General features: G+C 46.1%; 1 protein-coding gene across 2 annotated transcripts in view; it reads left to right on the plus strand.

Moving 5' to 3' along the window:
- Positions 1-563: 563 nt before the first annotated feature.
- PLS3 (plastin 3) overlaps positions 564-26,908 on the plus strand; it is a 153,484-nt gene continuing 127,139 nt past the window's right edge. For both annotated transcript variants that reach the window (XM_068250917.1, XM_068250918.1), the window contains exon 1: positions 564-682. The gene's annotated coding sequence lies outside the window, so the exon portion shown is untranslated. The remainder of the gene's footprint in view (positions 683-26,908) is intronic.

Raw genomic sequence — 26,908 nt, forward strand, 5'->3', positions numbered from 1 at the left:
CCGCACAAGTGGAAACGGGCCCTCACTGCAGCGATTGCAGCACGTTTGCAATTATCGCCAATTACAAACGCGCTACATGCAGCCCAGCGAATCACTGGAATGATAATTGTACAATGCAGTCACAGAAAATTCAGTTATGTGCTGTGAATTTTCTGTGACTGCATTGTTGTGCACACAATATGGTTAATTGCGATCTTGCGTTCCTGAGTGTGAGCCTCAGGAAACTTTTAAGTAAACTTTCACTTTAAATGTTTTAACACATTTGCTCTATGCCTGCATCAACTAAATAAAAAAAACCCTCTCTGGCACTTTCCCCCAAACTTCAATAGCTTCGAATTGCTTCCAACATGCCATCAGCGATTCCCCAACATGACGCGACAACACTAAATAAATGAAGGTATCTACCTCCTCCACCCTAGAAGACTAGGGGCGGTTGCCGACCAATCAGAGAGCCTGTATGGGCAGAGTGACAGGCGCGGCGAGCAATGGGAGCGGCGGGCTTGTTGAGATAGCAAGGAGGCTGCAGCCAGGGTGGGCGGGGCTTGGAGTCTGGCTACCGGGGATTGAGCTGCGCTGGGCTGTGCGGGCTGAGCCGGCGGTGGGGAAGGAAGGTGAAGCAGGAGAGGTGCTGGCTGGATCTGGACACCTATAGAGCGAGCTGCAGCGGCAGGACAAACTTTCTGTAAGTCTCTTCTCTGCCCTCCCCCAGTGTTATTGTGTGTTATATAGTATATCCCACCCTGCAGATAGAGCTGGATGACTAGTCATTCTCAGCAGGCTGTGCTCCTTCTCTGCTCAGGACTGCACAGTGCTGTATGGAGTCACTCCCCAGACTGCACCCCTCTGCATGTTCCTGCTGCAGCCCTATTCATTACTATGTGTTTTGTAAATATTGATCTTTCCTATTGTAACATCCATCTGCTGTATAGCTGTGCAGTCCTGGATAGAACTTTACAACACAGTGCAGGCTGGATGAGAACCCATAATCCACAACTGTCCTGCTCTTGGAAGTAATCCCACTGTCCCTCTTTTTTACTTTCCTGTATTCTTATTTTGGCCTAATGTATCAATCTTATTAAATAATATGGTAAATGACATTTCCAGGCTCTAATTAAGGAATAGTTTGTATTGATGGTTATTTTATATGCAAGGAAACTGAATATAGCAATTTCCAGTGGCACGAAAGAGGTTACCTGGGACGTACATTGAAAAAGGGTACATTTTCTGCACTGGGAGAAGCTGGTAGTAGAATATTGTTGAAATTATAGATATTCTACCATTGGGTACTGGATAATACAGATTGTAAAGTATCTATCATTTTGCTGATGTCCTGCATTTAATTTAACAAACTAAAGTCTTGCACTAAACTGCCCCCCCCCCCCCACCTACGCCTAACACTAACCTACCACCTTTCTACTTCTAAAACCAACCCCCACTTACCCCTGCTGCTGCTAACTTTGCCTCTGCTGATATTTGCGCCATCCTTCCGCTGTTATTTTTTTTTGCGGGGAAATATTGTTGGCGCTAACAGCACCCTCTTACAGCACAAAGCATTGTGATTGGCCAAATAGTTTGGGCATAGTGTACTACAACCTATTGGAAACCTAGCAGTTCCAGAGGGTCCACCCAATCACTTTAGCTGTATTTCCCAATGAGGATTCCTTCTGGGTCCCCTAAAGTAAACTTGCGTCATTGTTTATACTGTGCTCCACTGACGCCAAAATTATACATTTGATAGCCGTAATTAACATTGTGGTCTATGCAGCTCCCAAATTTTCAGGTGCAAGGAGGTGCCCATATTACATGCTTCGTACCCGGGGTATAGCCAATTTCCCAGTGGCGTAGCTAAGGAGCTGTGGGCCCCGATGCAAGTTTTACTATGGGACCCCACAAGCACTCCATACATAACAAATGATACGGCGCACCAAAACCTGCCAATGGCAACTACAGTGTCTGAGGTGGAAGAGGGGGATGGGCAACAGTTTGTTAATGATTACCACTATTCAAAGTATCTATAGAAGTTATTATGAGCACAGGACCAATAGAGAGCTAATACTGTAGTTGAGGGAGGGCCCTTTGGGGCCCCTCTGGCCCAAGGGCCCCGATGTGGTTGCTACCTCTGCACCCCCTGTTCAGTGTTCTCCCCAGGCTCTTTTAGCCGGGTGCTCCACACCCGGCTGTCCCGGTAAGCACCCGGCTGTCATCGGCCCACTTCCTCCTATGCTGTAAACATAGTTGCTCACAGAAGCACCAGCCCTGCATTCTCTCATCTCGCCCCACCCAGCTACTTTTTCATGCCACCTGGCTACTTTTTCATGCCACCCGGCTAGAAAAAAATTCTGGGGAGAACACTGCTGTTGCTACGCCCCTGCAATTTCCCCAACTACTTCTGCACAATGTGATCATAAAACTGCATGACAGTACACATGTGGCTAAGGGCAGTTTCCACTACCAGGACACTGCTTGCTGCTAGTCTAGTTTAGGGGGCCCAGCAGTAAACCTCATAGGGAAATTCTGATAATGTGATTGGGTTGGCAGCACCCTCTCAAACTGCTAGGCTTCACATAGGTTGTAGTAAACTACATCCACACTATTTGGCCAGTCACAACACTTTCTGCTGTAGAGGATGCTGTGATTGGAGAATTGTTCCCTATGAGGTTTCCTGATGGGTTCCCTAAAGTAGACTAGCGCCCGCTGCTTATCTTGTTTATTTAGCAGCCCCCAATTATGCCACTCTCTGCACATGTATATGGATGGCCTGGACAGCTCCCCCTTGTGTCACACCGTTCACTCCGCCAAATTCATAATCCTGCATATTTCCAAATGTAAGCAGAAGAATAATGGAAGAAAGGACCTTTTTGATTCCAAAAGTGAAAATCTGTATCTTGCTCCTGGATTGTTTGTGACATGCCTGACAGGAGGTGTGATGAAGGCGTGGCAGGAGTTGTGGGCGTTTCCCTTGTCTAATTAGGTTTGCACTAAACAAAATGTTTATTGTTGTTGTCTTAAAAAGTTGGGAGGTTTTATTTCTTTTTTTTTTTTTTTTTTTTTTTTCCCTTTTTAAACTGTTTTGGCAGTCAGTGTCTTTTCCATTAATATTATTGTTTTAATGCTTGCCTCTTTCTCATTTTAGAAAGTTATAGGGTATGCCCACAGCATTCAGGCCTCGTTCACGTTGCTTTCCGATCACGTTAGCGTTCGCGTTGGACATTTTTTGAAGCAATTTTTTTTCCCCGGTGATTTCTGTTCCTTGGACGTTTTTGGTAAGCATTTTTTAGGCGTTTTTGCAGAGCGATTCTGTTTTTTTTTCACTTCCTTACATCAGTCAGGAAGAGAACTCTTTGATCTGGAAAAGAATAAATGCAATGTATTTATTCTTAAAAACGTGAGCGCAATCACTGCACGAAGCTATTTTGTGAGCGTTTTGCGTTTTTCCTACACCTTCCATTGTAGCAAAATCGCCCCGAAAATGGTCCATGCAGCGCTTCTCTGAGCGGAAAGTGGACGGATTGCCCTACTCTGAACTAGCGTATAGGATAGCATGGTGTAAGCGCTTTCAGGGCGATTTTGAAAAATCGCAGGTGCTTAAAAAAAGGCTCTAGTGTGAAAGAGCCCTCATAGATCCCTTTGTGTGTGATATGCTGAAATCTAATTGCTAGCCTTGTTTCAGCTTTTGCATCAGCATTAGAGCTCGTTCACACTGCACGCGTTTCCAGCCGCGTTTTGGAAACGCGTGCAGGTGGCCAAAACGCACGACATCAGACATTGCATAGAGTGCAATGTCTGATGTTCACACAGCATGCGTTCCGGACCTGTGCGGTCCGGGAACGCATGCTGCACGCAGATTTTACAAAAACGCGCGGCTGTCCCATTCACTTTTCAGTGATGGGATCAGCCACGCAACGCATACGAACGCGGACATGCGTGCGTTCGTACGCGTTGCGGTCCGCATGCGTTGCGGTCCGCATTTTGTAGTCTGAACGGGCCCTTACACTTTGTGGTCTGAATAATCTGATATAGGAGTCAAAAAAAGGGCAAAGAACAGCAGACTTGTCATTCAGATTAGTTAGTTCAAGGTTCTCTTCCAGTAATCATGGAGTAATAAAATAACTTATTTGTACAACATTCTGTAGTATGCATTATCCTGTAAACTATTGCCCATGTTATATGCTTTGATTATTGAAGTGCTGTTGAACTCCTCTTTACTACTATGCCGTAAAGCAACAAAGTTCTTCTGACAATGTTTGGACGCTATTGTTACTGTCGAGCTTATTGGACAGGGTCATGAACATTAGAGCAGAGCGGATGCATTTTCACCCGATGCATTTCTCGATCACAGAAGGTTCGTATAGTCCATTTTGCAGAATAAAGCTTGGTTCAAAACAAACCAACGACCGTTTCGGGGCCACAGCATGTCCCCTTTGTCAAGGTTTCAGAACAGAATGGTTCCATTCTGTACTGATACATTGACAAAGGAGATCCACCGTGGCCCCGAAATGTTGTTTCTGTTGTATGGAATGTTGTCACGATATGTGATTAAACCAAGCTTTATTCTGAAAGATTGATTTTGCGTACCTTCGGTTGTTTGGATTGCTACTGCTATGGTTCTGCACCTTGCAAATGGTATGCGACTGACTTTGCTCTTCGATCTCAATCACAAGGATGCTGGTGTTTTAATGTAAATTGTGGCACTTTGATTCCATTAGTATGATCTGATTTTGGGCTATGTGCAAATGCCCTGTATGCTGCATTTCTGCAGGGTTTGCATTTCACTCTCTGTGTAGTTGAATGGGACTTCGTAGTTCACAAAAAATGCAAAGCACAAAGTTTGCATTTTCCTGCGTGGTTTGCAATTTCTAGTGGAAACACTCCATGAAAAATGGTCAGTGAGATTCAAATTATTCTGTCTTGAAAATTCAATGCAAATGGAATTGGGCCATCAAAGTCAGTAGGAAGTGCATTTGATTGGGCCAGACCCCAACTTGCTCACAATATGCACTAAATTTGTGTGCATGATAGATTTATTAGTATGTCATTGACCATATCTGATTACTCAAAGGCTTCATCCATCCTTTCTTCTTCACTGCTGTGCTCTTGGCCTGTGCAGTAGCACAGAGGGAAAAGCTGTTTACAAGTGGCTCCATGATACTACTGTGCAGGCCAGGCATGGGCTGTCACTTCGCCTGCACACTGATGGAAGTGTGCTCATGCTTACTTATTCGACAAGTCTTTGTCCAATATGTTCAAAGGGTCCCAGTGCTGGATCCGTGGGGCGAAGAGGATGGGGAAGCCTGTGGATTATCCAGAGGATTCCCTCTACTGAGGTAAGTATCTAACTTCTGCTTTTTTTCCCCCTACAAAGGTACGCTTTAGGATGTGCAACATTTGGTAGGCCATGGCAACCATTCAGAATATTTTTTTTTTTTTTTTGGGTGAAACCAGAAAGAAAGCTGTTGCAGGTTACTGTACTTTGCATGTATGCATTGCACCACTTTAGACACTAGTGTACTTTAAGGGACTCAGCAGGAAACCTCATAGGGACAGTTCTCTAGTTACAGCACCCTCTGCAGCACAAAGTGTTGTGATTGTTCGAATAGTGGGGCATACTTTACTACAATCTTTGTGAAACCCAGCAGTTCAAGAGGCTGCCATTCATCCAATCATGTTAGTGGAATACAGTGAGGTTTCCTGCTGGGTCCTCTAAAATAGACTAGTGCCTCACTTTATATTACAGTTCACTGACGCTACAGGGCAAAAACTTTTGCCAAAAGTAACACTTATTTTTTTTTTCTTGTTTTATTTTTTGGGGTTAGAACAACATAATTTTTTTTTTTGCATATTTTTCAGGGATTGTGTGAACTTGAGTTGTAGTTTCATTGTGTTATTTTCCTCTCAATAGTTTGCATCTTGCTGACTCTGCATGTTTTTTTTGTTCCATTTATTATGCAATCGCCAACATGGACTCTGAGCTGGGAATCACACTGGAAAGTTTTTCAGTAAGCCCTCTCTGTGTGATCCTGAGCACACATGATTTTGCTTTACATGTCCCTGGCATTTGTCAGCCTGTGTAGCCATGTGAAGATTAATAAAACCCAAATGTCTGCTTACTGCCATTAACAGGAAACGAGTCAGAAAACAAGCATTCGGAAAGGCTCCTATCGGCAGCTGAGTTAAAGCTGGCCTTGGGGTGAGGTTACGTATGTGCTCTACATTAACTGGGACTAATTGTGCTAAAAAGAAAGTTTGCTGCTCAGTTTATAAAAGTGAATTGGGGTCTACCTCTAGCTATGGCTTAGCTTCAGCTGCTCCTCTTGAACTCTGATTTGTTTCTGGTCCACACAGTTTCCAAATAACACTTTTCCATCATCCTCCTCAATCAATTCTTTAATTTGTTAAAGAGGAACGTTAACCAAGGATTTAACTTCATCCCAATCAATAGCTGATACCACCTTCCCCAACAGGAATCTTTACCTTTTCTCGAATTGATCATCAGGGAGGTCTGTATGGCTGATTATTATGGTGAAACCCCTCCCTTAGTGTGAAGTCATGACCAAGGTCCTGACAGTTTGCAGTCTGCGAACCTCATTGCACTGTGGGAAACGGCGGCTTTTTCCAAGTGCCAAGCAAACAATATCTACATCTGTGCATAGAACTCTCAGTAAAGAACATTCCGTACAGATCATCTGGCAGACTTAAAGATGTCACCACCTGTGATAAAATTCAGAATGTAAATCAGGAAGAGGAATGATTTTATATTCATGTAATAGATTATTATTATGAATTGCATCTCTTGATCATTTCCCCTGCTTCACCAACCTAATTACCAAATGTTTTAGACCAGGTCTACAAACATTTGGTAATTATTAGTGACTTCTCTTTTGATGCAACTGATTAACACCAAAACATCAGTAGACTAAAAACTATCAGTAGACTAGTCTAAACTGCTTAGTGAACTGAGGCCAATGTGGGACATTGCCCACCACGAGCGCCCTTTACCGCTTGACACATGTAGTGACATCAGCACATAACCTGGAATTGGAACCAGTTTTAATACTTCAGATATTGCTCAAAGGTTATGATGATAGCACAGCATTGAGCAGTTTGGGGGAATGGTGCAATACCTAAGTAATTGAGGGTTTTAGTTGTGTTCTCATCCCCTTATTGTAAATTCTGCAAATTTGTCCTAAATGTAATCCATGGCACTAGGTTTGCCAGTTAGTTTGTCCATGGCCGAGGATAAAAGGTCAGGTGAGCCTTTGTCAGAAAGGGGCTCTGTAAGGCTCTCTGCTGGGCCAGAACATGTAAAGATGCGCTCAATTAACCAGCAAGATTTCCCTGGGATTCCTTAAAGTACACCTGAAGTGTGTGGTAACTTTAAAAATCTAAATACCATGGGGTGCCACAGCACGTCTAACACTAATAGGTCTAATGCATTCTGCTATTTGTGTTTAGGGGCCCTCCCAATCCTGTTTCCACAGAATCTCTGTTCACAGCATCTTGGAACTTCACTGGGTTGTGAACAAGGGAATCTGAACTGGGAATAAGCAAGCTCCAAACTGCGCATGCCCAGGGAATGAAAGTGCTTGTGCAGAACGTCTTTCTTTAGTGCTTCCTTTTACTGGGCATTTCACAGCCACGGGCATCTACTACAGAGTATTCAACTGACAAGCCAGTCGAGTTGGCTGGATAGTGTGATGGTTAAGGGCTCTGCCTCTGATATGGGAGACCAGGGTTCGAATCTCATCTGTCTGTTCAGTAAGCCAGCACCTATTCAGCAGGAGACCTTAGGCAAGTCTCCCTAACACTGCTACTGCCTATAGAGCGCGTCCTAGTGGCTGCAACTCTGGCGCTTTGAGTCTGCCAGGAGAAAAGCGCTATATAAGTGTTTGTCTTTGTCTTTTGTCTTTGAGTACTAGAAACCATGGTAACTAGAGGGACCCTGACAATATAGAGCTGCATGAGAAGTGTCAGGAGTAAATCAATGAATCAATGTACCATATACAGTATATCAAATTTGATAAATATATATTTATCTGACTGAACAAAGACAACATATGATAACATATTGCTTAAAAGTTCAAATGGTAATTGATTCTCTCCCCTGGAAGCTGAATGAACCAGATTCAGTCATAGCTGCTGTTTACACTTTTTTTCATTAGAACAGAAGCTCATAGGCATGGTTCCCACTGGCGGAGGATCACGTGAGGCCATCAGGATCAGGAGTCTTTGTTCAGCGGGAGCTGATAGTGTAGTGTCCCTTCCGATGGTCTGCCTGGTGCCCGGGGGCAGGTGCGTTACCCCCCCCCCCTCCCCCCTCCCCCCCCCCCCCCCCCCATAGGCTATACACTTCTACTCTTCCGGTATTATTGCTGCACAGAATTGTGGTCCGCTTAGGCCTCTTTCACACCTGACAACAGCTGTAGTGAACGTTTTTATGGACTTTTTAAACTGCGTTTTGTTATGTTTTGCCTACCTTTCAGTGCGTTTTATTGCGTTTTAGTGTCTTCAAAATGCAGGGTTTTTGTACTCCGCTGTCAGAAAATGCAGTGATTTGATTGGTCAATGAGTTCTGAGACATGCACCCATATGTTTTTAATTTTCAACTACAAATGCAATTTGAGGTGATTTGATTGGTCAAATACAGTTTACATATTCTGATTGGTTATCGAATTGTATATAAGTGGTTCTTACAGGCACATTCTTTGAGGTTTGAGAGGAGATAATTTGCAGTACAGAGCAATACTATGTATGCAGAGGTTGGACTTTCACTTATTCTTATAATTGCAATTATGCAATTAAAGGGGTTTTTTCGCGAAAAAAGTAGCCAGTTAAAAAATGTGACAGATGACAGGTTTTGGGCCAGTCCATCTTTTTAAGGGGGATTCTCAGGACTTTCTTTGTTTTCAACAGCATTTCCTGAACAACAGTTTAACTGCCAAAATAGCAAGATACCAGCCGGTCTCCCTAATCACTTGCACACTATTATGTCAGTTAAATTTTGCAACTGTTCAGGAAATGCTGTTGAAAACAAAGAAAGCCCAGAGAATCCCCCTTAAAAAGATGGACTGGCCCAAAACCTGTCATCTGTCACATTTTTTTAACTGCCTACTTTTTTCGCGAAAGAACTCCTTTAACCTCCTTGCCGGTTATCCCGAGCTCAGCTCGGGGTAACCTGCGCAGGAGGATATCTCAGGCCCCGCTGGGCCGATATGCATAATTTTTTTTCCCTACACGCAGCTAGCACTTTGCTAGCTGCGTGTAGGTCGCGATCGCCGCCGATTCGCCGCTACCCGCCGCGCCGAGCCACCCCCCCCCCGCCCCAGACCCCTGCGCAGCCTGGCCGATCAGTGCCAGGCAGCGCTAAGGGGCGGATCGGAGTTCCCTCTGACGTCACGACGTCGGTGACGTCATCCCGCCCGGTCGCCATGGCGACCGGGGAAGCCCTGCAGGAAATCCCGTTCTCAACGGGATTCCCTGCATACTCTGATCGCCGAAGGCGATCGGAGTGGGTGGGGGGATGCCGCCGCTTAGCGGCTATCATGTAGCGAGCCCTGGGCTCGCTACATGATTTAAAAAAAAAAAAAAATTAAAAAAAAGTGCGGCGCTGCCTCCTTGCCGGATTTTTTAGACCGGCAAGGAGGTTAAGAAGAGAGAAAAAAAGAACATACTGGGTGCATCCTTTGCTGAAGGAGCATAAGGAGAATGACAAACAGGAAGCTGACGATTTGCATCCTGGGATGCTTTTTCCTACATTATGCATTTTGAAAAACGCACAAAAATACGATTTCCATAGAGAATCATTGACGCAAAACGTAACTTTAGACAGATTTGACACACCCAGGAACGTCAAAGCGCAACGAAACGCAGCGTCGGTGTGAAAGGTAAAATGAAAGTCTATGGACTTTAATTTTACCTTGGTTAACGCAAAGAATTGTCTTTGCGTTGAAATGCTGGAAAGGGGCTCTGGTGTGAAAGAACACTTACAACAAAAGATCCAAAAGATTTGGTACAGGCTGCCAAGTGTGAATTGCTCATATATATAAAATGGTAGCCGTTCCCTGTCAGTTTTTGCAATAAACGGAGAATGGACAAAAAATGTCCGTTCTCAAATACAGCCTAAATCTGAAATTAAACCTATGGACACCAGCTTGGCCATTTGGGGCAATCTCGGCGAAGAATCTAGCATGTGCACAGGTGTCCTCTGAACTTATTTTAAAGATCTAGCATGTCAGATCTTTAAATGACAATGACCCCAGAGTACATTGTTGCCCTCCGTACCCCACCCTCCAGAAGCCATCGTGCTGTCATCTCTCCTCCGCTCTCCATAGCAACAGTGCATGATGCATCTGTACAGTGCTCTCTCCCCATGAATGGTAACAGTAATGGTACGTGTCAGGGCTGTGGAGTCGGTACAAAAATCTTCCAACTCCAGGTACCCAAAACCTCCGACTCCATGTACCCAAAATGGCTCCGACTCCTCGACTCCGACTTCTTAGTCTGATACTTACCAGGGCTGTGGATTTTGTTGAAAAAAATCATCCGACTCCTGATTCTGACTCTTCAGTTTATGAAATCTCTGACTCGGGTACCCAAAATTACTCCGACTCCACAGCCCTGGTACCTGTATCCATACCTTGAAGAGACTGCAGTAAAGTTCTATTTACTATTACTAATACGCATACAGTTAATCGTCTCATAAGATTATTTTCAGTTCAGGTTTGCGTTTAACACGAATTGTTGGTGAAATAACATAGCAGCTTGCAGTATGGAACAAGCTTTCTGCTGCTGTTATATTCCGAATGAAGCGCGTATCTCTCGTTCACTCGCTAGATGAAATTCGGCCAAGAAGGTTAACAACTGCCTCCTCCAAGAATCCTGCCTGTGTACAGCACACCCGACCTCTCTTGGCCTGGCAGATCCCTTCAACCTACTGACTAAGAGTCTTGTTCCTTCCACCTATCCTGCCCACCACATAATGTTATGCCCATGCCACTCAGCCCCCCACATTGGAACAGAACAAGTCACTAGCCTGCAGGCTAACAACGCTTCAATCAGCCTCTGCCCAGCCATCTAAGGGATCGAGTACCGATCCATCACCGGCAACATGCCTCATACGTGTCTACCAGGCTTTAGAGACAGAAAAGGCACCGATCTCCAGAGATATTAGATATGAAACTGCTCCCTGCAGAGATTTTGTAGAACCTTACGTGAGTTGCAGTTACGGTGCAGAGAACTTGGTTTTGCCTGTGGCAATCTACATTGAAGGTCAGGAATGTAAATGGCACCACACCTCTTTCTGAATGACTTACTTGATGGTAAAAGGCGGTGGAGTATGCATTTGCTTACTTATCCCTCAGAGTATCTCAAATGCTTTGAATGCCCAAAGGTGGCAGCACACTAAAGTACTCTCATTAATGATACAAACTGTTCGAGGTCCACTCCAGTAAATTACATAATCATTAGATCTACTCCGTCATACTGGGAGTGCTTGAAGTTTAATAGTCATAGTAGAATGAATAGTCATCTGAGGGAAAGGGTAAATGCTGGTTTCATTTTGCTGGTGTCATTTCATTTATTGTGCATATTTGGAGAAGACCTTCCTTACATTTTATGGTTCATCTCCGTTGCATTTGCCCTTCCTTGAGATGCTGGTCCCTATGGCATCAGCTTAGGTTCCAGCTTATTACTCCGCAATAGGAAGGTGAAGCACGATTGGCTCATTTTTTCGGATAATTTCTATAAAATTGGTTGGTTGCATTGTATATTTAGAACAATGGGGAGGGGGGGGGGCACCTTTTTATATGCAAAAGTGTGCAGGTGGTGCTGCATGCCTCCTGGAAGATGGGTGACTCTAGAAATGAAATAGCTGAAATATATTGCACCAAACTGCATTTAAGAGCAATGGGATTTGCCAATGATCCCTCACATCCAGGTCACTGGAGACCTGATTCTGGGGGGGGGGGGGGGGGGGAGGGGGTTAAGATTTTTCCTCAGGTTAAAGTATGTAGAACTCCCCCCAGAGTCTTACAACATGTCCCTCAACTACAGATAAGTGACTTTCACTGTAGATCGGGGTTATTCCTAATAACTGTACTATGGTTGTGCTAGGGTCCCAGACTTAGGTTGTGTTCAGGACACTATCTGCATGGAGTTTGAATGCACATCCATGTTTGCATGGGTTTTCTTTAGACGCCGTAGTTTCTTCCTATGTCCCAAAAACATACGGGTAGGTTAATTGCCTCCTCCACAAAATTACCCTAGGATTATTATGGGGACACTAGACAGTGGCATCACTATATATAGTGCTTTGCAAGGTGGCAACATTCTATACATGCACAATAATAAAAGTAGTGCTAATGTCACATGCTTTGCTTGGAAGGGTAGACAGTTCAGCCAGCTACCTGATCTTATATTTTCCATTACTTTTGTTGTTGTTATGTTAACAGGTTAGAATGGCTTGTGCCAGCCTGAGTGCTGCTGTGAAGGGGTGTACAGGTGACAGATTCAGGTACTCGTACTAACTGCATATAACTGCAATTCTAGCTCTTTTGGCATGTTATTTGGCCTGAGGAAGTGGGCAGAGATCCACGAAACGCATTGCCTGCTTATGAAAAATTCATTATATATATGAATTTGATTTATTTGTTTTTAACTCAGTTTACACACCCCTGGGTGCCCCTTACCACCTTTGTGTTTTTAATAAATACCCTACTGTTAGCCTGGCGTTTTTAAGCAGAGGTCCAGCAGAGAATACAGGTACTGATGTCATTTTTGTTCATAAACTCCAGATTTTTCAGTGGTTACCTCATCCTTACTGACCTGGACCTTGTACATTGTACTTGAGTTCATTTAGTACTAATGTTTATATCAGTACATTTCACCGGCAGGACAGTTGCCCAGTTTTCAGGTGAATGGCAAGATGCCAAACTATCTTCTAAATGCACTTTGGTATTGGATTTGGTGATTACGAAACAACCTTTCATTTGCTCTGAAATGACAGCCACTATAACTACACTGACTCTTTGGATAATAAATGCCCAGACTGCGTACCTGCATTTAAGGAAAAATTGAAGATGGAGGAATGTGGAGTGTAGCATGCTCACCTGCCTGTCACGCTGATGTGCCGCCTCGCCGCCACCTGTGTCTGCCGTATTTTTATTTTTAACTACCATCCCGAGCGCTTGAACCATGTGACACTGGCGTATGTATTGGCGTCAGTACATGCAGTGGTGTCACGTTGTACAGACGCTTGCATTAACAATTCAAAGTTATGTCATACACAGAAGGATTTGCTTCAGCGTGCCCAGTGAGTATGCAACACTCTAGGGGCCTGAGGGTGGTAGAGACAGTCCAGGGTCCGTTTAGTCTTTGGGAAACTGAGCACAGTTACTTTTGCACACACGATTGAGCCCTTGCGACCGAGATTTCCAATGTGTCTGATGGATAATTTCGACTGGTTTTGGTTGGTTGGCTATATTGCAGCATCGATATCTGCCAGTTTTTCTCATAAAGAGAGTTATGCATGGGCACCCCTTAAGGTGCCCATACATCAGACGATGAATGGGCAGATCGGCCAAGAGACAGATCTCTCTGCTCGAATCTAATCTGAGAGAGATCTGTTGTCTGCAGTGGTCAGGCCAATTCTCAAGCAGTTTAATGCTGAATCGATCTGGAACCAGCCTTGTGATGCTGCCTCACTGGCCCGACGCTGTCCCACCTAATGTTATATGTGCGAGGTGCACTATACTTGTTTGCCACAATCCGCATACAGACGCCCCACGTTGTTGCCAGCGTGGGCACGTGCGTGATGTCACACGTACCCACGGTACTTCGGCAGCCATATGGGGCACGTGTATGCAAATTGCGGTGGAGTCTAGAGCCAGTGGCGAACACGGACAGGTAATGTATAGTACACCAGGGGGGACCATTTAACATTAGGGCTGACAGCGCCGGGGGATTTGTCGCTCATCCAGAGATTGCTCAGTTACCGCCGGGCACCCAATCGACCACAACTGTCCGACATCTTACAGCGTGTCCAATGCACATGCTCAGCCCAAAATTGGTCGCATCGTCGATCAGGCATGCACTTGGCGGCACAGATTTTCATCCCATTCGATAATTATTGAATTGGATGTATGGCCACCTTCAGTACAGGCACAAGTATCTGATCTGACAGCGATGGTAGCAGTTATCCATCATGCATGGTGAGATTATTCTATTACTAATGGCAGACTGTGCTGGAGGTGTCTGACTAGTGAGGAGCTGGAATAATGTTTACACTTGACAGAGGCTTGGTTATGTTTAGTGATAGCAGGAAAGGCTGTACTTTGTACACAGTACGACTTGTAATTAAAGAAAAAAAAAAGTTCAAGGTTGAGTTGAATATAAAACTGAAATTCCGTATAGTATTGTATAACATCTCCTTGGAACCTTTGAATAGTTGTCGTGCAAATGTTGTGTTGCCTTCTTTGCTGATGCAGCTCTTCCCTACGAGACAGCAACCCTAGAATCCTGGACCTTGTGTGTCTTGCCTGCTTTACTAGGCTTACTGCAGTGACTCTTTCATTGCACAGGTAGGAGTATTGTGGGGCATCTGCAGGGATGCTGGGTATGTTTTTGGCACTGTAGGGCTAATCACTTCCATGTCACGAATGACAGAGACAACCAAACAAGATGGCTTTCACAATGAAACTACACTAGCAGAGCTATCAAAATGTAACTGAGAAACACAAAATGTATACAAACCTGCGTACTTCAGTTATAAACATTTAAACTTGTAGAGATGACTAAATATGGATTTTTTTTTCGTAGAGGGGAAGGACAATTAACTTGGCTTAAAAGTTTCTGTCTTTCTTCAGTTCTTCACACATGCCTGATTTTTCACATATGCTACAGACTCCAATGAGCCCAATTCTAAGCCATGGATGGCGGCTGAATGTTGTTTTTGCGTCCTGTGGTTTCTGTGCTCACGTCACTGGTTTTAAACCTTGGCTACATGACAAGAAGCACCCTCACCTGAAGCGATCACTAGTCTTGGGCCGCTGCTCTGATCTGCATAATTCTGGCATTCAGATCGGTGAGTGTGAGCATACAGTCAGAGCTATGGGAGAATATTTTACTACAGGAATTGCAAGATGAAGGCAAATATTTCAATTAAGTTGTGTGATATGCTAATCGCTTGTACACACGTCCAAACAATCTGCCCAACTAGGTCTTTTTGGAAGACATTTGAGTGTATGTACATCTGGCAAGCAAGAAGACAACCAACTGATAACAAGTGGTCTGCCAGATCCACCTGGTGGATCAACCTGCGCAACTATCTTGCAGGTTGATCATGTGTGTACAAGTCGTTGAGACAACTTTGTTGTTTTTGAATGCAGACATGTTGTGCAGTTTGTTGTTTAGCTTTCTCGCATAGTATTCAAGCGAGTTGGTTGTTTGGTTGGTTGGCGTGTGTGTACATACTTGTCGTGTAAACAACTTGTTGTGCTGTTGGTTGAGCTTTATGTGTGACATGTGTATGAGTCTTAAGCCATCACATGGTTAATGTAACACTGCTTGGAATTGAAGACCCATTAAGCCAAACTGTTGTTGCTGTAGATGTTGACACTGGTGTCACAATCTGATATCCGACAGAAATTTGTTTCAGTAGCTCACATCCATGTGGAAAGCCTTGGATGATAGCCTGGTGTCTCTTAACTTTCAGAGCATAGCTATTTTTACTTTACCACATTTTGGGATGACCAGTGTTGATACTGGATTATGCAAATGTATGTGGCTTGAAAATGCACCAATCAGGTTTGGCCAAGGTGAAATTTGATTGGTGCTCTAACATTCTTGCATTAATGCATGGCTACAGGTTCAGAGCTCCTAATGCACTGTCAGCTGAAGAGACCACACAAAGCAGACCATGTGAGTTAGCAATTTGTGCCCAAGTAAAGTTGGTTTTGGGTCATTCACCTGGTTGAGAATGTGGTCTAGGTTGGGCTTGGCAAACCTATATAGGCCATGGCCACTATCTAGTGCAGGAATTATATCGCCCATTTTTGTAGTCAGTGCACAAATGTGCCCCTATCGCCGTTACAATGAGAACCTGTCATGTGCCTGTGTGTCACTCACCATGGTTGCGGTGGGGGACTGTATTGTGCCAGGTTGCCTTGTTAAGGATACTTCAGAAGGAACTCGGGCCTTTAAGGCATCTAAAGACATACTTTAGAAGCTACTTGGTCTTTACCACAAGCTGTATACAGCTTTGCGTGATAAGGTTGTTTGCATTTTACTACATTGGACCTTTTGTGTTCTGAAGATAATGCAAATGATGGTCTAATGTCAGTACTGTTTGTACCCTCCGGGAAGTCAGTTAGTGTGGAGAGACCTTGCTCCATCATCCCTTTTAGAATAGTGAAGTTCTTATTTATGTAAATACCTGCTTAGTGTTTTGTGTTTCCTTCCAGACATCCATTATGCTTCTGTGCTAAATGGTAACTCATTCATACATGATAAAGGGGCTAACAACTAAAATTTGCCCTAGACTACAATGCACATATGACTCTCTGATATGAATTAACAAGCTACTCTACATTGCTCAGCTACACTATACTGACATCAGTTACACTACACTAACCCCTGCTGCCCCACCAGCTAAGCTGCACTACACTAACCCCTGCTGCCCCACCAGCTAAGCGGCACTACACTAACCCCTGCTTCCCCACCAGCTAAGCTGCACTACACTAACCCCTGCTGCCCCACCAGCTAAGCTGCACTACACTAACCCCTGCTGCCCCACCAGCTAAGCGGCACTACACTAACCCCTGCTGCCCCACCAGCTAAGCAGCACTACACTAACCCCTGCTGCCCCACCAGCTAAGCGGCACTACACTAACCCCTGCTTCCCCACCAGCTAAGCTGCACTACACTAACCCCTGCTGCCCCACCAGCTAATTTGCACTACACTAACCCCTGCTGCCCCACCAGCTAATTTGCACTACACTAACCCCTGCTGCCCCACCAGCTAAGCTGCACTACACTAACCCCTGCTGCCCCACCAGCTAAGCTACGGTACGCCCTGCTGCCCCACCAGCTAAGCTGCACTACACTAACCCCTGCTGCCCCACCAGCTAAGCTACAGTACGCCTTGCTGCCCCACCAGCTAAGCGGCACTACACTAACCCCTGCTGCCCCACCAGCTAAGCTGCACTACACTAACCCCTGCTGCCCCACCAGCTAAGCGGCACTACACTAACCCCTGCTGCCCCACCAGCTAAGCGGCACTACACTAACCCCTGCTTCCCCACCAGCTAAGCTGCACTACACTAACCCCTGCTGCCCCACCAGCTAATTTGCACTACACTAACCCCTGCTGCCCCACCAGCTAAGCTGCACTACACTAACCCCTGCTGCCCCACCAGCTAAGCTACGGTACGCCCTGCTGCCCCACCAGCTAAGCTGCACTACACTAACCCCTGCTGCCCCACCAGCTAAGCTACAGTACGCCTTGCTGCCCCACCAGCTAAGCTACAGTACGCCTTGCTGCCCCACCAGCTAAGCGGCACTACACTAACCCCTGCTGCCCCACCAGCTAAGCTGCACTACACTAACCCCTGCTGCCCCACCAGCTAAGCTACAGTACGCCTTGCTGCCCCACCAGCTAAGCTACAGTACGCCTTGCTGCCCCACCAGCTAAGCGGCACTACACTAACCCCTGCTGCCACACCAGCTGAGCTGCACTACTTCTAACCCCTGCTGCCCCACCAGCTAAGCTGCACTACCACTAACCCCTGCTGCCCCACCAGCTAAGCTGCACTACCACTAACCCCTGCTGCCCCACCAGCTAAGCTGCACTACCACTAACCCCTGCTGCCCCACCAGCTAAGCTGCACTACCACTAACCCCTGCTGCCCCACCAGCTAAGCTGCACTACCACTAACCCCTGCTGCCCTACCAGCTAAGCTGCACTACCACTAACCCCTGCTGCCCCACCAGCTAAGCTGCACTACCACTAACCCCTGCTGCCCCACCAGCTAAGCTGCACTACCACTAACCCCTGCTGCCCCACCAGCTAAGCTGCACTACCACTAACCCCTGCTGCCCCACCAGCTAAGCTGCACTACACTAACCCCTGCTGCCCCACCAGCTAAGCTGCACTACACTAACCCTTGCTGCCCCACCAGCTAAGCTGCACTACACTAACCCTTGCTGCCCCACCAGCTAAGCTGCACTACACTAACCCTTGCTGCCCCACCAGCTAAGCTGCACTACACTAACCCTTGCTGCCCCACCAGCTAAGCTGCACTACACTAACCCTTGCTGCCCCACCAGCTAAGCTGCACTACACTAACCCTTGCTGCCCCACCAGCTAAGCTGCACTACGCTAACCCTTGCTGCCCCACCAGCTAAGCTGCACTACGCTAACCCTTGCTGCCCCACCAGCTAAGCTGCACTACGCTAACCCTTGCTGCCCCACCAGCTAAGCTGCACTACGCTAACCCTTGCTGCCCCACCAGCTAAGCTGCACTACGCTAACCCTTGCTGCCCCACCAGCTAAGCTGCACTACGCTAACCCTTGCTGCCCCACCAGCTAAGCTGCACTACGCTAACCCTTGCTGCCCCACCAGCTAAGCTGCACTACGCTAACCCTTGCTGCCCCACCAGCTAAGCTGCACTACGCTAACCCTTGCTGCCCCACCAGCTAAGCTGCACTACGCTAACCCTTGCTGCCCCACCAGCTAAGCTGCACTACGCTAACCCTTGCTGCCCCACCAGCTAAGCTGCACTACGCTAACCCTTGCTGCCCCACCAGCTAAGCTGCACTACGCTAACCCTTGCTGCCCCACCAGCTAAGCTGCACTACGCTAACCTTTGCTGCCCCACCAGCTAAGCTGCACTACGCTAACCCTTGCTGCCCCACCAGCTAAGCTGCACTACGCTAACCCTTGCTGCCCCACCAGCTAAGCTGCACTACGCTAACCCTTGCTGCCCCACCAGCTAAGCTGCACTACGCTAACCCTTGCTGCCCCACCAGCTAAGCTGCACTACGCTAACCCTTGCTGCCCCACCAGCTAAGCTGCACTACACTAACCCTTGCTGCCCCACCAGCTAAGCTGCACTACACTAACCCTTGCTGCCCCACCAGCTAAGCTGCACTACACTAACCCTTGCTGCCCCACCAGCTAAGCTGCACTACACTAACCCTTGCTGCCCCACCAGCTAAGCTGCACTACACTAACCCTTGCTGCCCCACCAGCTAAGCTGCACTACACTAACCCTTGCTGCCCCACCAGCTAAGCTGCACTACACTAACCCTTGCTGCCCCACCAGCTAAGCTGCACTACACTAACCCTTGCTGCCCCACCAGCTAAGCTGCACTACACTAACCCTTGCTGCCCCACCAGCTAAGCTGCACTACACTAACCCTTGCTGCCCCACCAGCTAAGCTGCACTACACTAACCCTTGCTGCCCCACCAGCTAAGCTGCACTACACTAACCCTTGCTGCCCCACCAGCTAAGCTGCACTACACTAACCCTTGCTGCCCCACCAGCTAAGCTGCACTACACTAACCCTTGCTGCCCCACCAGCTAAGCTGCACTACACTAACCCTTGCTGCCCCACCAGCTAAGCTGCACTACACTAACCCTTGCTGCCCCACCAGCTAAGCTGCACTACACTAACCCTTGCTGCCCCACCAGCTAAGCTGCACTACACTAACCCTTGCTGCCCCACCAGCTAAGCTGCACTACACTAACCCTTGCTGCCCCACCAGCTAAGCTGCACTACACTAACCCTTGCTGCCCCACCAGCTAAGCTGCACTACACTAACCCTTGCTGCCCCACCAGCTAAGCTGCACTACACTAACCCTTGCTGCCCCACCAGCTAAGCTGCACTACACTAACCCTTGCTGCCCCACCAGCTAAGCTGCACTACACTAACCCTTGCTGCCCCACCAGCTAAGCTGCACTACACTAACCCTTGCTGCCCCACCAGCTAAGCTGCACTACACTAACCCTTGCTGCCCCACCAGCTAAGCTGCACTACACTAACCCTTGCTGCCCCACCAGCTAAGCTGCACTACACTAACCCTTGCTGCCCCACCAGCTAAGCTGCACTACACTAACCCTTGCTGCCCCACCAGCTAAGCTGCACTACACTAACCCTTGCTGCCCCACCAGCTAAGCTGCACTACACTAACCCTTGCTGCCCCACCAGCTAAGCTGCACTACACTAACCCTTGCTGCCCCACCAGCTAAGCTGCACTACACTAACCCTTGCTGCCCCACCAGCTAAGCTGCACTACACTAACCCTTGCTGCCCCACCAGCTAAGCTGCACTACACTAACCCTTGCTGCCCCACCAGCTAAGCTGCACTACACTAACCCTTGCTGCCCCACCAGCTAAGCTGCACTACACTAACCCTTGCTGCCCCACCAGCTAAGCTGCACTACACTAACCCTTGCTGCCCCACCAGCTAAGCTGCACTACACTAACCCTTGCTGCCCCACCAGCTAAGCTGCACTACACTAACCCTTGCTGCCCCACCAGCTAAGCTGCACTACACTAACCCTTGCTGCCCCACCAGCTAAGCTGCACTACACTAACCCTTGCTGCCCCACCAGCTAAGCTGCACTACACTAACCCTTGCTGCCCCACCAGCTAAGCTGCACTACACTAACCCTTGCTGCCCCACCAGCTAAGCTGCACTACACTAACCCTTGCTGCCCCACCAGCTAAGCTGCACTACACTAACCCTTGCTGCCCCACCAGCTAAGCTGCACTACACTAACCCTTGCTGCCCCACCAGCTAAGCTGCACTACACCAACCCTTGCTGCCCCACCAGCTAAGCTGCACTACACCAACCCTTGCTGCCCCACCAGCAGTTACACTGCACTACACCAACCCTTGCTGCCCCACCAGCAGTTACACTGCACTACACCAACCCTTGCTGCCCCACCAGCTAAGCTGCACTACACCAACCCTTGCTGCCCCACCAGCTAAGCTGCACTACACCAACCCTTGCTGCCCCACCAGCTAAGCTGCACTACACCAACCCTTGCTGCCCCACCAGCTAAGCTGCACTACACCAACCCTTGCTGCCCCACCAGCTAAGCTGCACTACACCAACCCTTGCTGCCCCACCAGCTAAGCTGCACTACACCAACCCTTGCTGCCCCACCAGCTAAGCTGCACTACACCAACCCTTGCTGCCCCACCAGCTAAGCTGCACTACACTAGATTAACACTTCAGTACAGTGCACTCCTATCCCCCTCTCTCCGTTCCGGCTGATACACGCTCCTCTTCTTCTCCTGTAGCTGTGGATATAGCTGTACTGTCTGTGGCTGCATTCCACTATACAGCTCTGGGTCCTCCGTTATGCGTGGCCTTCGTACTTCCGTATTGGTCCTGTTACTGTAACACTAGCGTTGCACATGCACTACACTGGCGCACAAGCGCCTCTAGTGTTACAGTAACAGGACCAATACAGAAGTACGGAGGACCCAGAGCTGTATGGCGGTAGGCGGCCGCAGTAAACAGCTATATCCACAGCTGCAGGAGGAGAAGAGGCATGCATCTATCAGCAGGACTTGAGCGAGGGGGAGTGGAGCACACTGGCAGGATCCAGCTAGAGCTTACTGCACACCCTGCATAACATTTAATTGTAATTTTGAATATGAGACACACACACTCTCCCCTCTTCCATCTTATATTCCCGAAAAACAAAACAAAAAAAACTTGTATTGAGCGTTTGAGGGACAGTTGGGGACCGGATCATGTACTTTGTAAACTACTTCTGAAGATGTCAGCGCTATAGAAATAATAACTTGGACATGGGTGCTTCCATTGTCGAAGGTTTTATTGTTAGCTTTTCACAAAAACTGCAAGTTCTTTAAGTTGCGCTACTGTCGGCTGAACGTCCGCCCAGCGGGAGGGTCTGACTGGCCCGTCGGCGGAAGTAGTGCGTGTGTCCGCACCTTTAGACATGAGTTTATAGAGGTACAGTACACAAAGGAACCTATACAGTGTTGTAGACCTTAATCTGTCACTTCTAGCAATACCAAAACAGGGGTGGAGGTGCCCAATGTATAAGATAGGCTAAGAAAGCTGTTGATCTTTTAAACAAATGCCTCCAGCTGCCGAAATTTACCTTCTTTGCTGTATATCTCGGCTATTATAAAAGTTACGATTTGTGGCAAATAAGGTAAATTTCACTCGCCACCTCTGTCCACCAAAATGTCTGTTACTTGCCTCAAAATGCGGCTTTTATAATGGGTGTCTATGGCAGCACCGTTTTTTTTTCCCGAAAGGGCTCCTGCGCCCTTTTTTCCTGCTTGGAGGGCAGAGACCTATTTTCCAGGCCTATATTTGTGTACTTCCGACTAGCCACAGTGCTTTGGGTATTACTCTGATTAGCCAGGCAAAAGCAGCAAGTTTGTGTGTGTGAGCATTTTGTAAATGTGTATTTATAGTTCAGCTCTCTATGCTGCTGCTATGATTTGGATCAAGTAACAATAATCCTTGTCTTCTTAATGCTGTACTGTAAGGGGTGTTACATAATCCCAGTGGAATGTGTGTAACGGGAGTTGGGCTTCCTGTCTGAGGAAGGAAAGAAGAGCTCAGTCTGGTACATTGTGTGTATGTGGAGCTCAAAGGTAGTCTCCTTCAAGGCAGCTCTGTTTTGGCCATACGATATACCAGGGTCATCCAGAAAGAAACGGCTGTTATCATCCAATCAATTTAGGAAACTTTATTTTTTATTTTAGACTATACACATTGTATCTTCTGATTTATTCCTCCACATAATCCCCGTCGTCATCATATGTTTTTACAAGGTATTCATTTTCTTTATTGTAGTAGCATCACACTCCTCACCTGTGGGTTGGTGGAATTTGAGAAGTGGTGTGGAGTTAGGAGCTTCATATAATAAGGCTGCTGAACAAACAGTATCTGGCGTTCTGCAGTCATATGGCAAGCAGTGTAGGGAGAGAAGAGGTTAACCGGGCAGATGCAAGTTAAATTACACAAAATACCTTGTGTGACATAAAAGCAAATGGCTGCTACTATCTGTATGACTGGTATTATACTCAGAGATTCATGACTTAAAGGAAACCTGAAGCGAGGAGTATACCGAGGTTGCCATATTTATCTCTTTTTTTTAAACAAGCATGAGTGGCTCTGGTGTATTGTGCAGGCATTGCCGCACTCACAGCTATTGTTGGATTCCTTTTGTTGGTCCGTGCGGCAATGGTGGGAAGCCTCTGCAGAATCCAGAGACTTCCGTCTTCTTGGCTAAGTATCTACGGTAGTTTTTTCATATCACATCTGTTCTCTTTAAAAACCTCCTTAGCGACAATCCCGAGTCAGGCTAGGGATGGAAAGCCGCAGAAGAAGGTGGTAATCCCCGTACCTTAGTGAGTGTTATGCAGGAGCTTCTGCGGACCTCTCTCAGGTATGTTTTTTTTCTTATTATTAGGGTTTAAAAGCTTGTGAAAAAATTTTATGGCTTTTAGACCTTAAATCTGTAAATAATCATAATGCCAGGGAGGTTAAAGCAGTTTTGCCCCACACAACTACAGTTGGCGTAATTAGTGTTGCAGCAGAGCTAATTAATTCCCATCAGCACATTCATTGAAGTATCCCAGAGCTAAAATCTATGATCCTTTGACCCTTTTTATCTCTTTCCTGCTCTCAGAAGCCATTTACTGCCAGGAAAGTGTTTTATGGCTGCAATACCTTATCTATGAGGGTTATGCTATAGTCCGACCCAAACGGAAACTGTCACTTGAATACCTGATTCAACTCTTTCAGGCGGAACTCTTTCAGGCAGAGAAAGAAAAAAAGAATAACAGCATAGTTCTTTGTGTACTTGGCATTGTACATATGTCTATCTCATCATGTCACATGTCACCTCGGATGTCCTTTTTAAAGGACAGATGTAAAAAAGAGGGCTATGGAGGCTGCCATATTTATTTCCTTTTTAAGCAATACCAGTTGCTTGGCAGTCCTGTTGATCCTCTGCCTCTTATGCTGGGAATACACGGTTCGTTTCTGCCGTGCGTTTCTCTGAAAGAATCGAAAGGGAGATCGGACGTGTCGGAAATTATCTATCAAACCATCTAATCGCCTAGAAAACGAACAGTGTATTCCCCGCATAATACTTGAGCAATAGACCCTGAACAAACATGCAGCAGATCAGGTGTTTCTGACATTGTCAGACCTGACAAGATTAGTAACATGCTTGATTCTGGTGTTATTCAGACACTACTGTAGCCAAGTAGATCAACTGTAATTGTTTAAAAGGAAATAGATATGGCAGCCTCCAAAGCCCTCTTGCTACAGTTGTCCTTTAAGCTTGTGTATTGATTCTTTATTATTCATGCAATAATTTTATTCCACTATAAAAACCTTGCTTTGTAGTATCCTGACTTGTTTACCTGTATTTTGGTTTGGTTTGGCTGAACATTTTGAAAGAAAATAACCCTGCGTGATGATTCAGGTGTGGGGCAGGAAGTGTATGTCTGCCAGTGACAACATCCACTTTGTGCAACACATATAAATAAATATATATATATATATATATATATATATATATATATATATATATACTTGCTAATACACACATTGCACTTCAGTCCTGCAGCAACCACTATTTCCATCCATGCTATACTGTTATTGGAAACTGGGGAGAATTTGCAACATCCCCAATACAAATGCACACATACAAACGTTAACAGTTTGTTACATGTTTGTCTGTACAGCACTCAACCTAAACAGACGCCCGAGGGGATCTATGTGCAGTCGCGATACTATATGCAGCTGGTCTTGTGCATGTGTATGCACCTTTATTCTATAAAGGCAATCATGCCTATGCAGTAATGACGTTTACCAGCTGAGCAACGAGACTGCTCCATTTCAGGAATCCCTTACAAGTCTGGGCTCTTGCCCCATGCCTGCAGACTGCTGTGGCTATAGACTGATGTACCTCACCATCATTCTCCAATATTGCCGAGTAAGGCCTTGAACCCATTAGAAGTCGCAAATCACTATCACAATCGCTAGTGTTTTTAATTAGCGTTTTGTAAGCGATTTTATGACCATTTTCCAGCGATTTTGGGAGCGATTTTAAAAAGTGTAAGCTTTTTGCCAGTGATGCAGATAGGGATTTGTGATTAGCGGTTTCAATTCTGATTGGTCGTTTCAAATTATTATTTTTTTACAGTCTGCAGTAATTCAAAATCGCACACAAAAATTGCGATGTCTAGTGATTCATAAGCGATTTGCCAGCCCTTCAATACTTAACACAGGAGTGCACGGGACTGTGTATATGTGTAGATTGTGTGTGCGTTGGGCATACGCGCCTGAGAAAAGCAGTGTCCAGAGTATGTGCTACTTTACAACTTCGACATGATCAGATTTCAGTATGGTGTTTAATTACAACTGTTACTGCATTCCTGCAATTCCCAGCTAACTCACCGCTCTGCTCTAACAGGAAACAGCTATTCTCTCTGTGCTCAGGACCAAAATCGCTTTCTAATGGATGTAAAAATGACTTCAACTAATACAAAAAAATTGTAGTTCTGCAGTTGTCTCAGAGTAGTGGGTGCATGCAGCATGTTGCTCAGTTTAAGAAGTTTGTGGCTTGTGTAAAAGAGCTAAACTGAAGAATTGATGTACCGTAGCATTCAGTCTGCAGAAATATTGGCGCTATTTTGTTAAACAGCCGATGGTCTTTCTTCCCCCCCCTTCTTTTGTGACTTTGCTTCCTGTGCTTGATATTTTTGCTGATAACTATCAGTAATAAAGGATAATTGCCATATTTATAAAGTGGACAGCATCAGTACAATATGGCAGCACGGTGGTGTAGTGGTTAGCCCTCTTGTCTTGCAGCGCTGGGTACCCAGTTGGCACCCCAGCCAGGTCAGTATCTGCATGGAGTTTGTATGTCGTCGTCCCCCCCCCCCCGGGTGTGTGCGTGGGTTTCCTCCTGGCACTCCGGTTTTCTCCCACATCCAAAAAACATACAGATAAGTTAATTGGCTTCCCCTAAATTGGCTCTAGACTATAATACATACACTACACAATACATACATAGACATTTGACTATGATAGGGACTAGATCATGTGCCCCTCTGAGGGACAGTTAGTGGCAAGATCGTATACTCTGTACAGCGCTGAGTAAAATGTCGGTGCTATATAAATACTTAAAAAATTAAATAAATGTGGTCAGGGCTGTGGAGCAGTTTTTCGGTACCTGGAGTCGGAGTCAGTGGTTTCATAAACTGAGGAGTTGGAGTTGGATAATTTTTGTACCAACTTCACAGCCTTGGATGTGGTACTGCTCTACTGTGAATCCAGCTTGGTGCTCTATTGTCTATTATCTACTGGTGTATTTTTATTTGTTATTATTAATTTATAAAGCACCAACATATTCTGTGGAGCTGTACAAAGTAAGAAACGAACATAGGGTATGTAATATAGACAAATGGGATATACAAAATACACAATCCATACAAGATACAGAATTGGTAATGACAGTGTCAAAAGTAACATGATGAATAAAATGTATAATGAATTCCAAGGCACAAAAGGGGGAGAGAGCCTTGTTCTTGCGATATAAGCCTTTGTGCACACCGACTGGGGAAGCTCCTCACTGCACATTTGCAGAGGCTTCTGTCACGGCAGAAAAAAATTGTGATTGACTTATCTGGGGCTTCTCATTCACATGTCCCAAAAATCTGCCCAACTGTCTTCTAAACTTGGTTTGTTGGGAAATAGTCAGGCGTGTGTACGGCCAGCAAACAACCAGACAACCAACTGAGAATAGGTCCAATTGGTGGATCAACCTGCCCAACTATCATGCAGTTTGGAACGTGTGTACAAGTCTTTTGAACAACTTTGTTGTTTTTGAATGCAGA

The sequence above is a fragment of the Hyperolius riggenbachi genome, chromosome 8 (genome assembly GCF_040937935.1).
Source record: "Hyperolius riggenbachi isolate aHypRig1 chromosome 8, aHypRig1.pri, whole genome shotgun sequence".
In the NCBI taxonomy this organism is placed as follows: Eukaryota; Metazoa; Chordata; class Amphibia; order Anura; family Hyperoliidae; genus Hyperolius; species Hyperolius riggenbachi.